Below are 12795 nucleotides of genomic sequence, written 5' to 3' on the forward strand. Positions count from 1 at the left end.
TCTGACATCTGTCCTATATCTATCACCCCTCAACTTAAAGCTATGTCCCCTCGTGTTTGCCATCACCATCCGAGGAAAAAGACTCTCACTATCCACCCTATCTAACCCTCTGATTATCTTATATGTCTCTATTAAGTCACCTCTCCTCCTCCTTCTCTCCAACGAAAACAACCTCAAGTCCCTCATCCTTTCCTCGTAAGACCTTCCCTCCATACCAGGCAACATCCTAGTAAATCTCCTCTGCACCCTTTCCAAAGCTTCCACATCCTTCCTATAATGCGGTGACCAGAACTGCACGCAATACTCCAGGTGCGGTCTCACCAGAGTTTTGTACAGCTGCAGCATGACATCGTGGCTCCGAAACTCGATCCCCCTACTAATAAAAGCTAACACACCATATGCCTTCTTAACAGCCCTATTAACCTGGGTAGCAACCTTCAGGGATTTATGCACCTGGACACCAAGATCTCTCTGTTCATCTACACTACCAAGAATCTTCCCATTAGCCCAGTACTCTGCATTCCTGTTACTCCTTCCAAAGTGAATCACCTCGCACTTTTCCGCATTAAACTCCATTTGCCATCTCTCAGCCCAGCTCTGCAGCCTATCTATGTCCCTCTGTACCCTACAACATCCTTCGGCACTATCCACAACTCCACCGACCTTAGTGTCATCCGCAAATTTACTAACCCACCCTTCTACACCCTCTTCCAGGTCATTTATAAAAATGACAAACAGCAGTGGCCCCAAAACAGATCCTTGCGGTACACCACTAGTAACTAAACTCCAGGATGAACATTTGCCATCAACCACCACCCTCTGTCTTCTTTCAGCTAGCCAATTTCTGATCCAAAGCTCTAAATCACCTTCAACCCCATACTTCTGTCTTTTCTGCAATAGCCTACCATGGGGAACCTTATCAAACGCCTTACTGAAATCCATATACACCACATCCACTGCTTTACCCTCATCCACCTGTTCGGTCACCTTCTCGAAAAACTCAATAAGGTTTGTGAGGCACGACCTACCCGTCACAAAACCGTGCTGACTATCGCTAATGAACTTATTCTTTTCAAGATGATTATACATCCTGTCTTTTATAACCTTTTCCAACATTTTACCCACAACCAAAGTAAGGCTCACAGGTCTATAATTACCAGGGCTGTCTCTACTCCCCTTCTTGAACAAGGGGACAACATTTGCTATCCTCCAGTCTTCCGGCACTATTCCTGTCGACAATGACAACATAAAGATCAAGGACAAAGGCTCTGCAATCTCCTCCCTAGCTTCCCAGAGAATCCTAGGATAAATCCCATCTGGCCCAGGGGACTTATCTATTTTCACACTTTCCAAAATTGATAACACCTCCTCCTTGTGAACCTCAATCCCATCTAGCCTAGTAGCCTGAATCTCAGTATTCTCCTCGACAACATTTTCTTTCTCTACTGTAAATACTGACGCAAAATATTCATTTAACACTTCCCCTATCTCCTCTGATTCCACACACAACTTCCCACTACTATCCTTGATTGGCCCTAATCTAACTCTAGTCATTCTTTTATTCCTGATATACCTATAGAAAGCCTTAGGGTTTTCCCTGATCCTATCCACCAATGACTTCTCGTGTCCTCTCCTTGCTCTTCTTAGCTCTCCCTTTAGATCCTTCCTGGCTAGCTTGTAACTCTCAAGCGCCCTAACTGAGCCTTCACGTCTCATCCTAACATCAGCCTTCTTCTTCCTCTTGACAAGCGCTTCAACTTCTTTAGTAAACCACGGCTCCCTCGCTCGACAACTTCCTCCCTGCCTCACAGGTACATACTTATCAAGGACACGCAGTAGCTGCTCTTTGAATAAGCTCCACATTTCGATTGTGCCCATCCCCTGCAGTTTCCTTCCCCATCCTACGCATCCTAAATCTTGCCTAATCGCATCATAATTTCCTTTCCCCCAGCTATAATTCTTGCCCTGCGGTATATACCTGTCCCTGCCCATCGCTAAGGTAAACCTAACCGAATTGTGATCACTATCACCAAAGTGCTCACCTACATCTAAATCTAACACCTGGCCGGGTTCATTACCCAGTACCAAATCCAATGTGGCATCGCCCCTGGTTGGCCTGTCTACATACTGTGTCAGAAAACCCTCCTGCACACACTGGACAAAAACTGACCCATCTAAAGTACTCGAACTATAGTATTTCCAGTCGATATTTGGAAAGTTAAAGTCCCCCATAACACCTACCCTGTTACTCTCGCCCCTGTCGAGAATCATCTTTGCTATCCTTTCCTCTACATCTCTGGAACTATTTGGAGGTCTATAAAAGACTCCCAACAGGGTGACCTCACCTCTCCTGTTTCTAACCTCGGCCCATACTACCTCAGTAGACGAGTTCTCAAACGTCCTTTCTGTCGCTGTAATACTCTCCTTGATTAACAATGCCACACCCCCCCCTCTTTTACCATCTTCTCTGTTCTTACTGAAACATCTAAATCCCGGAACCTGCAACATCCATTCCTGCCCCTGCTCTACCCATGTCTCCGAAATGGCCACTACATCGAGATCCCAGGTACCAACCCATGCTGCAAGCTCACCCACCTTATTCCGGATGCTCCTGGCGTCGAAGTAGACACACTTTAAACCAGGTTCTTGCTTGCCAGTGCCCTCTTGCGTCCTTGTAACCTTATCCCTGACCTCACTACTCTCAACATCCTGTACACTGGAACTACAATTTAGGTTCCCATCCCCCTGCTGAATTATTTTAAACCCCCCCGAAGAGCACTAGCAAATCTCCCCCCCAGGATATTGGTACCCCTCTGGTTCAGGTGAAGACCATCCTGTTTGTAGAGGTCCCACCTACCCCAGGAAGAGCCCCAGTTATCCAGGAAACCAAAACCCTCCCTCCTGCACCATCCCTGCAGCCACGTGTTCAACTCCTCTCTCTCCCTATTCCTCGCTTCGCTATCACGTGGCACGGGCAACAACCCAGAGATAACAACTCTGTTTGTTCTCGCTCTAAGCTTCCACCCTAGCTCCCTGAATTTCTGTCTTAAATCCCCATCTCTCTTCCTACCTATGTCGTTGGTGCCTATGTGGACCACGACTTGGGGCTGCTCCCCCTCCCCCTTAAGGATCCCAAAAACACAATCCGAGACATCACGAACCCTGGCACCTGGGAGGCAACATCCCAGGAATCTTGCGAGTTCTGATTTAGGGTTTATCTAGCAATTCGGCAAAAATGTGAAGAAGATTCCTTTCAAAGCCTGCGGACACACAGAATTCAAACCATTGAATAAGAAATCTAAGCGCCAATAGGACTGAATTACCTGAGCTCAAAGGCCATGTTGTGAGGAATGGTCCATTTGGATAAGGCACTAAAATGGCCCCTGGTAATCATATGCCACCATAGACACCTTCAGGAGAGTCATGGGCAAAGGAAGGACATTCAATTCAAGAACTGCGTCATTTATTCGGTGTCCACATTATGTCTGTAAAGCACTCAAACTCCTAGAGTACATCGTAATTCCCCAAATGTTAGCTGAGGCGCAGTGGGTAGCAGTCTTGCCTCTGAGGTCAGAAGAGAATAGGTTCAAGTCCCATTCCTGAACGTGAATGTAAAAAAATTTAGCTTAGGAGTGTGGCGCAGTCTTTCAGATGAGATGTTAAACTGAGGCCTGCTATCTTCTCTCTCAGGTGGATGTAAATGGTCAATTATCTGAAGACAAATGTTTGCAGGGTGGTGGCAGAGTGGGACTGGTGTGTTGCTGTTTCAGAGAGCTGTTATATATGGACTCCATGATGAGCTGAATGGCCTCTTTCTGTGTTGGAGCCATTCTATAGGATTATTTCAAAGAAGAGCAGGGGAGTTATCCCCGGTCCCCTGGCCAATATTTATCCCTCAATCAACATCACAAAAAACGGATTATCTGGTCATTATCACATGTGGGAGCTTGCTGCATGCCAATTGGCTGCTGCGTTTCTGACATTACAACATTGTCAGCATTCAGTGGTTGTAAAGTCCTTTGGGACATCCTGTGGTTATGAAAGGTGCTATAGAAATGCAAGTTGTGTTTAATAATCTCCCACTTATTTCCTTGAAATAGTGAAATTGTAGTTAATGAAAGCTGTCACTAAGTGGCACCAGCATCAAAGATCTGATGTGCTTTGTTAAATTGCTCTGAGCAGCAGAGGGAGAAAGAGAGTCATTCCTGCTGAAAATCTGAACTAAAATAAACACTTGGAAAGTTTTGACGGAGCAGAGGACAGACACTGTGGTGATTTTTTTCCTGATGATGTGATGTTTTTGTGTTCTGTGTGGGATATCTTTTACTTTCTCTGCTTTCCTCGCCTCCTCAGGTCAATCAACTGACAAGATTTCACATTTGAAAGTAACATATCAATGGCTTTAAATGGAAGGTCAAAGCTGAACAACTGGGATTATGCACTGGATGAGTCTTTAAGTGAGGGAATTTATTTTGAAAGCCCATGCCCATTGAAACACGCAGCAATGCCAAACAGTAACAGGCAACTCACACCAACACACACCACACACACACCCCCACTAACTCGAAAAAGGCAGATTCTCACATACCAAATGGCCATACTGACAACACAGGCAAAGTTGAAATCAGCCAGAGTGCCCCCACCTGTGCAGGTGAGATCATTGGTTGACCACAGGTTCAGATTCAGCTGCGATGCCTCCTTCACAGTCGAATAGCTGCCTGACAACTTGTTGTCCAGACTCGTTCATCCAGAGTGGCTGCCCAGGCTGAGGTACCAGGGCAATTCACCAGCAGCTGAGAGAAGAGTAGCTGCCGAGGATAAAGCAGCTGTTTAAAGGATAAATAATGTGCATTTAAATAAATTCAAAGATTTCCCCCACCCCCCAGATAAAGGAATGAGCGCTCCTTCATTCCTACTCTGAACAAAGTAGCATCTGTGTTAGCGTGGCGCCTCTTTATCTCAAATGAATGCGAGATTGTAGGAGCTTGGATCACAACAGATGTGTCCAGTCAATGTACAATGACAGCTAACTATCGAAGTACAGAACCCTCATTAAAACAGAACAACACCCGAATGTTACAAATCAAACGGCAATTACTTGGATTAGTAACATCATTAGACTTTCATCTGACAGCCCTCTCTGCCTCGGTGTAATGACATTCCATGGAGGGCCCCATCACCAGCCCGGAATGAACTGGGATTGGTTCCTCATCTGTAAATGGGGATAATTTCTTTCAGAGTAATAGTTTTTTAAAACTGGATGCAAACGGAAATACAGAGTGTTTCCCCCTACAACACCCCTGCCTCTCCATGTTGAGGTGGGACAACCATTAGCCACAGCAACTCTGATCTGGGGAAGGGGAAAATCAGTCAGGGTTCCTGCTCCCTATCACTGCCCAGTGACCCACCTTCCCATTAGTGATCAGGAAAAAAAAAGACTTGTATTTACATTGTTGCTGGGTGAGGAAGGGGTCTCAGGCTCCCCTCTGGCCCCTTTCCTGGTTTGGCCGTAACAGGGTTTAACTTTTAAAACACAGTGTTTTAAGCTTCCCCTCAGTGAGTCCTTGCTCACTGCTCTCTAATTGTAATTGTAAAGGGACCAATCAGACAGGCTTTCTCATGTTTAAACAAGAAAGGTGTAAGTTTATTTACCTTAACACTCTAACTCTGTTAAAGTTACTAAAAATACGTTACGCAACCACGCTAGCATGCATACGCGATAAACACACATACACAAATAGATACAGAGAAGGAGAAAGAAGTAAGGGGGGGGGGGGGTTTGAAGTAGTAGATGGAATTCAGTTACTGTCTTTGGTTTGGATGTAAAGACCTTGATTGGAGTTAAGTCTTGCAGTTCTTGTTGGGGCCCAGTGCAAACATACAAACTTGTTTCACTGGTACCAGAAAGCTGAAGAAGTCCTCTTAAGCTGCTTCCCAGAAGGCTGCAGGGATCTTCTGTCTTGAGGCTTAAGCTGCTTCCGTGGGTCCCTGGAACTTTGCTGGAGAGAGGCAGATAGATGTTTTCTTCTTGAAGTTCAATTGCAGTCTGCCCCAAACCTTTCTGTGAGGCACAATTCAATCGATTCCCAGGTTGTCCAGCAGGTTAGTCATGTGACCAGCTCTTTGTTTGAAGCAGCATCGCCTGCGAGGGTTGTTGATTCTTCAAAGCTTAAGAGACACACTCGATGGGGGAGTGGAGTGCTGGCTCTTACACAGACAATGGCTCTCAATGTCTTTTGATCATCACTGTTGCCCAGCCCAATCTTGCTAATTGAATCAGGGAGCACTTCCATTGTCTCTCTATTCAACTGTCTCTAAGAATGCAAATGTGCAGCCATGTTTTCAGCCATTCAGCTCTGTGGTCTTTTTAAACAAATTATGTTCAGTCTCCAGTAAAAGTTCAAATAGTGTTCCATATGACGAAATTGATCTGTTTCCATTTGGCAGGTGTGGTTTCCGTCACAACCTATACATCTCATCGCTGGACATCTCAAGGCACTTTACAGCCACTGTTGTAACGTAGGAAACACAGCAGCCAATTTGCACGCAGAAAGCTCCCACAAAACAGCACCATATAATCTGTTTAAGTGATGTTGGTTGAGGGATAAATATTGGCCAGGACACCAGGGAGAATTCCCCTGCTATTCTTCAAAACGGCACCATGGAATCTTTTACATCCACCTGAGAGGGCAGACAGGGCCTCGGTTTAATATCTCATCTGAAAGGCAGCACCTCCAACAGTACAGCACTCCCTCAGTACTGCACTGGAATGTCAGCCTTGTTTTTATACTCAAGTCCTAGAGTGGGTCTTAAACCCAGATCTGTTTGACTCAGAAGTGAAAGCGTTACCAACAGAGCCACAACTTGGTCTCATTTTACCTCCCAAGCTCAGCAATGCTGCAGTTCAGTTATAATAGGTATTTAGATTAGGAAAACAACTTGCATTTAAAGCATTAAATCTTTACCAGGCCACTTCACAGAGGGAGGTAGCATTGGTGTAGTAGCAGTGGCCAGTCTCCCATTGTCTTCCCTCCATTAACTCACCCAAAACTTAGCTGAGCATTTCCTAACTTGCACCAAGACCCATTCACCTATCACCCCTGTGCTCACTAACCTACATCGGCACCAAGACAGGCAATGCCTTGATTTAAAAATCCTCATTTTCATGTTCAAATCCTTCCATGGTCTCGCCCCTCCCTATCTCTTCACCCTCCTCCAGACCCACAACCCTCCGAGATCTCTGCACTCGTCCAATTTTGGCCTCTTGAGCATCCCTAGTTTTAATCGCTCCCCCTTGATGGCCGTGCCTTCAGCTGCTTAGGCCCTAAGCTCTGGAATTCCTTCTCTAAACCTCTCCATCCTCCTTTAAGAGGCTCCTTAAAACCTATCTCTTTGACCAAGCTTTTGGTCACCTGTCCCTAATATAACCTGGTGTCAAATTCTGTCTGGTAGCACCTTGGGATGTTTTAATGTGGTAAAGGTGCTATATAAATGCAAGTTGTCACTGTAGTGGCTTTAGAAGTTGGGCATACTTAGTTTAGTTTAGTGATACAGCACTGAAACAGGCCCTTCGGCCCACCGAGTCTGTGCCGACCATCAACCACCCATTTATACTAATCCTACACTAATCCCATATTCCTACCACATCCCCACCTGTCCCTATATTTCCCTACCACCTACCTACACGAGGAGCAATTGCTAATGGCCAATTCACCTATCAACCTGCAAGTCTTTGGCATGTGGGAGGAAACCAGAGCACCCAGAGGAAACCCACGCAGACACAGGGAGAACTTGCAAACTCCACACAGGCAGTACCCAGAATTGAACCCGGGTCCCTGGAGCTGTGAGGCTGCGGTGCTAACCACTGCACCACTGTGCCGTATATACTCTATAGCGAGAATATGAGAGATGCTTCATGTAGTGTTTTTCCAGCATGTTTTTGGGGAGTTAATCACCCAGAATACAGAGCACAGTTTAATTTCACTAATTATTCACTTAATTATTTTTGTAAACTTAAATGGCAGATTCATTTAAAAAAATCTGGTATTTTGAAAAATATAATAAATACAGTTTGTAAATTAATAAGAAAAGAAACTTTAACTTTCATATTGCACAGGTGTGTAGTTAAGAAGAAACTTGTTGCTATCCATCAGTGCATTGAACAAAGCTCTAGGGACTGATCTCCCATGGCGTTGCTCACTCTTGGGTCACCAGCAAATATTGTCTTTGGGTGAAATCGGGTAGCCGGGGGTATGGGGTGGGGGGGAATAATTGAACCAATTTGCACAGACGTGATTCAGTCCCAATTTTAAAATCATATATCCTACATTTATTTTTACACTGCCATAGACTGTAATAACAGCGTGACCGGTTTATGTGGGATGCTTCCATTATAAATGTTTACATAGGTATTTATAAATGGGAAACTTTGATAGGCATTCTCTCCCCCAATCATTTATGCTTCTGTCTGACTCCCATCACATCCCTTACTCCTTCAAAATCTCACTGTCCCATCCCCTTTCTATCATCCCCTCATTCACATCGCCACCCCTACTCTTGCCCTTTTGAACTCTTTTCCTGCCTTTGCTCTATGCTCTCATCTCATTCTTAACCATCCATCTAATACCAACTCAAGTCCTCTCCCTTCCACCAAGGTGGGTGCTGAGAGACTCCCTTGCTCTCAACCTTTCCCTCTTCTTCCATAGACTCTACCTATCTGTTATCTTCAGAGACTTAGTTTGCTTTCAAAATTGAACTTTTTAAAAACAAAGAATGAATTAAGAATGAGGAATGAAATTCTCCCTCCCTCTGTCAAAGATGTTAGCAGGCAAAATAATCAGTAAGTTTCAAAATTCAACCAGTTTTTAAAAATTTATCTCTCAGTATGAAGAAAGTCTCTCACTCGAATCCCTCTCTCTTTGACCCTCATTTCTCTCTCTCTCTCAGCTTAATACACTTTCTCACATTTATACAGCACAAAACAAAAGCTACTATAGGTGTGTAATCAAAACAGTTGCATTATTTCTCTTCTTCAAAAAATCTCAAGATAAATTTTACCTGAGTAAAATTTTTGAAATGTTCATCCTAACTTTTCTTCAGAAACTCCCAAGCAGGAATTGCTAGAGGCTTATGAAAACATTCCACATTCCAGCTGACTGAATGATAATTATTAACATTCAACTGTTAGTCAACTTCCTTCCTCTGGTTCACAGTGACATTCTTTGAGTAAGCATGTGACACTTGATGGCAGGTTATATGGAACAGACTTTATTGGTTTCTAGTTTAGGTGACTGGTCTAACCAGACACAGAGTGGCTTTTGGTTCCTGGTTCTATCTTTTAAGCCCCCTGAAGAACAGTTGTGGAACCATACTCCTTTGCACACCATATTTTGCCACATCAAAGGTACGTGTCAATGATAGAATCTAATGATGTATCTGTTCCTGAATTCCTTTAAAATCCCAATCTATTTACGTAAATAGTTGCAGTTGTTTACATAAAGCTACTTCTCTCAAACAAGACTTCCTGGTGTAATCCTTTGAATCCTTTGACTAGTAGGCTTTATTAACCATCGATAAGACACCAGTCACTGGAAGCTTCAAACATGCTGCACGATCCCTCTCCAGGATCTTCCAGGCATGTACTAACCCGCAGAAAAAAGTCAGCTAGCTAGTGTGCCCCCGTGGGCCATACCCATTCTTAGCCCACGAATGACCATCTCCCCCAGGCCCAGGAGCTGGCCCACAAGAAGGCTCTCCAACTCCACTACCCCGACACCATTCCCCCCGCCCCACCACCACCACCTCAGCCACCCCCTCTTACTCCCACCACCACCAGCCACCTTTCCATAGCTGGTTACTGAAGATCAGAAGGCTAAAGATAGCCACAAATTGAAGAGCAGCTTTTAAATAATCCAATAGGGGCTGCGACCTTTCCCACCTCATGTGGAAATGGAGATATTTTCATTCAAGTTGCAGAATTTGCAAGCAGCCTGCATACTAGTGAAGTGGCTTAAATCCATACTGGGCACCATGCAACCCCCTCCACTGCAGATCCCCAATTGGGGGGCAGGGGGAAACATTTGAATTTATATCAACAGTTCCTTTAAATCTGCATTTCCTTTTCCTGTTAAACAGTGTTCCGCACACTCACCTGCAACTCTCGGTTAGAACTGTGCCCTGTTTCAGATAGAGTGTGCAGACCTTGGCATTGTGCCAGGGTCAATCCAGAGATCTCACTGAACCAGGTCCAACAGAAATTCATATTCAGCTTTCTATTTGCATTGGAAACTAGCCTCTTATTCACAAGATTAATGATGTTTGTTTCTGAGTCAGCTGGGGGAAGTTTAGTGCAAGGATGAGTTTCATGAATGAGTTGCAATTGCCCTCTCGTAAATCTTTTACAGGGCTTTGATATTGTAGGAAAGGAAAGTTGTGTTTATGTAGCACCCTAACATATCCTATGGCTATCTCAAAGCTCGTCATAAAATCAGTGGAGTTTTTGAAGTGTAGTCACTGTGACAGAGGCAATTAATTTGTGCACAGCAAGGTTCCTCAAAGAACCAACAAGACAAATGACCATCTGTATTGGTGAAGGGACGAATGTTGAGCAGCACACCAAGAGAACCTTCCCCTGCCCCCTTTTTAATTGTGCTATGGGAGGTTTAGTTCCAGCTGAACAGGCAGACAGGTCTTCTCACCCGGAAGATGGTACCTCTGACAATGCAGCACTCCTGAAGTGGAGCTTGAACCCACAACTTTCTAACTCAGGAGTGAGAGTGCTAATAATTGAGCTGAGCTAAGAGTTAGGTACAGTCCCCATACTCAACACGACCAAAGGCTGCTTAGCATCAAATATGGTTCTACGAATGTGGCAGCTGGTTAAGGGAGGTGGTTCACAAAATGCAAGCCAGTGCCTCATATTTAGGAGTGAAATCAGGAAGCACTGTTTCACACAAAGGATTGCGGATATCTGGAACTCTCTCCGCGTAAAGGCTGTGGATGCTAGGAGTCAATTGAAATTGAGATTGATAGATTTTTGTTGGGTATCAAGTGTTATGGAACAGAGGTTGGTAAAGGAAGTTGGAATACAAATCAGCCATGATCTAATTGAACAGCAGATCAGGTTCAAGGGACTGAATGGCCTCTCCGTGTTCCAATATTCTCCCTGCTTAGGAATGGGAAAAATTTACAATAATAAGCACTGTTAGTGTAAGGGTAAATACAAAGGATGAATTGTACTGAAACCATTAGCAGTCCTTTCGTGTCCGGTAGAAACATTTATTCCATTCATTTCCAAAACACTTAGCTCTTCTCAATCTGGGTATTGTGGAAAAAGGTTAGAATGTTCTACCTAGTCCCCATTTATTACATATTTTTACTGCTGCCTATTCATTGCAAATTGCCAGCTCATAGTTATTACACTGTCAATTCAGTACATTTATCCCAGCACAGAATCACAGACACAGTTTTTCCATGGGTCTCCCAGTCAGCCAATAATTTAAGGCGGTCAGTTTTTACGGAGAATTAAATAGAATCTACAGCATAGAATCAGGCCATTCGGTCCATCTGCTCTGTGCTGATGTTTCTGCTCCACACGAGCCTCCTCTCACCCTAATTCATCTCACCCTATCAGCATATCCATCTATTCCTTTCTCCCTCATGTGTTGACTGCGTCTATACTATTCGCCTCAACCACTCCCTGTGGTAGCGAGTTCCACATTCTCACCACTCTCTGGGGAAAGATGTTTCACTTGAATTCCTTGTTGGATTTTTTAGTGATTATCTTTTATTGATGGACATTGATTTTGGGCCTTTCCCACAAACGGAAACAATTTCTCTACATCGACCCTATCGAACCTCCTGATAATTTTAAAGATCTCTATTCAGTCGCGGTTTTCACAGTGTAATGGCCTGGAGTTGTTGTTCAGTCTCCCACCATCTGAACCACACTAGCCCCAGAGTGGAAGCAGCATTAGGTTTCTGTGTGTGTGTAATTGTGCTTCTGTCTGTTGATGACACCGGAGCAATCTTAAAAGAAAAGGCTTTAAATGCAGAAACACACGTGTATAATGGGGAGAAAGGGGTTTGACCTCCCCTCCACCCCCCCCCCCCCCCCCACCACCCCACCCATGGCCCTGGAGAGGGTGCAGTGGGGATTTACCAGAATGGTACCAGGAATGAGGGACTTCAGTTACACGGAGAGACTGGAGAAACTGGGATTTTTCTCTTTAGAGCAGAAATGATGAAGGAGAGGTTTAACAGAGGTGCTCAAAATAATGAGGGATTTTGATAAGGTAGGGACGGAGAAACTATTTCCATTGGCATGAGGGTCGGTAACCAGAGGACACAGGTTTTCGGTAAGTGGCAAACGGGTAAGGGGAGAAATGAAGAGGATTTTTTTAATGTAGTGAGTTGTTGTGATCTGGAATGCACTGCTGAAAGATGATTAAAACAAATTCAATAGTAACTTTTAAAAGGGAATTGCATAAAAAAAAGGAAAAAATTGCAGGGCCATGGTGAAAGAGGAGGGGGGAGTGGGACTAATTAGTACAGAAAAGATTCATGAGAATGGTTCCAGGGATGAGGAACTTCAGTTGTGAAGATAGACTGGAGAAGTTGGGGCTGTTTTCCTTTTAGGAGAGAAGACTGAGAGGAGATTTGATAGAGGTAATGGGTAAAAGAAGCAAAAGCGACATGAGGGAAAACTTTTTCACACAGCGAGTGGTTAGGATCTGGAATTTTATTTTATTTATTTATTTTATTTAGAGATACAGCACTGAAACAGGCCCTTCGGCC

The sequence above is a fragment of the Heterodontus francisci genome, chromosome 36 (genome assembly GCF_036365525.1).
Source record: "Heterodontus francisci isolate sHetFra1 chromosome 36, sHetFra1.hap1, whole genome shotgun sequence".
In the NCBI taxonomy this organism is placed as follows: domain Eukaryota; kingdom Metazoa; phylum Chordata; class Chondrichthyes; order Heterodontiformes; family Heterodontidae; genus Heterodontus; species Heterodontus francisci.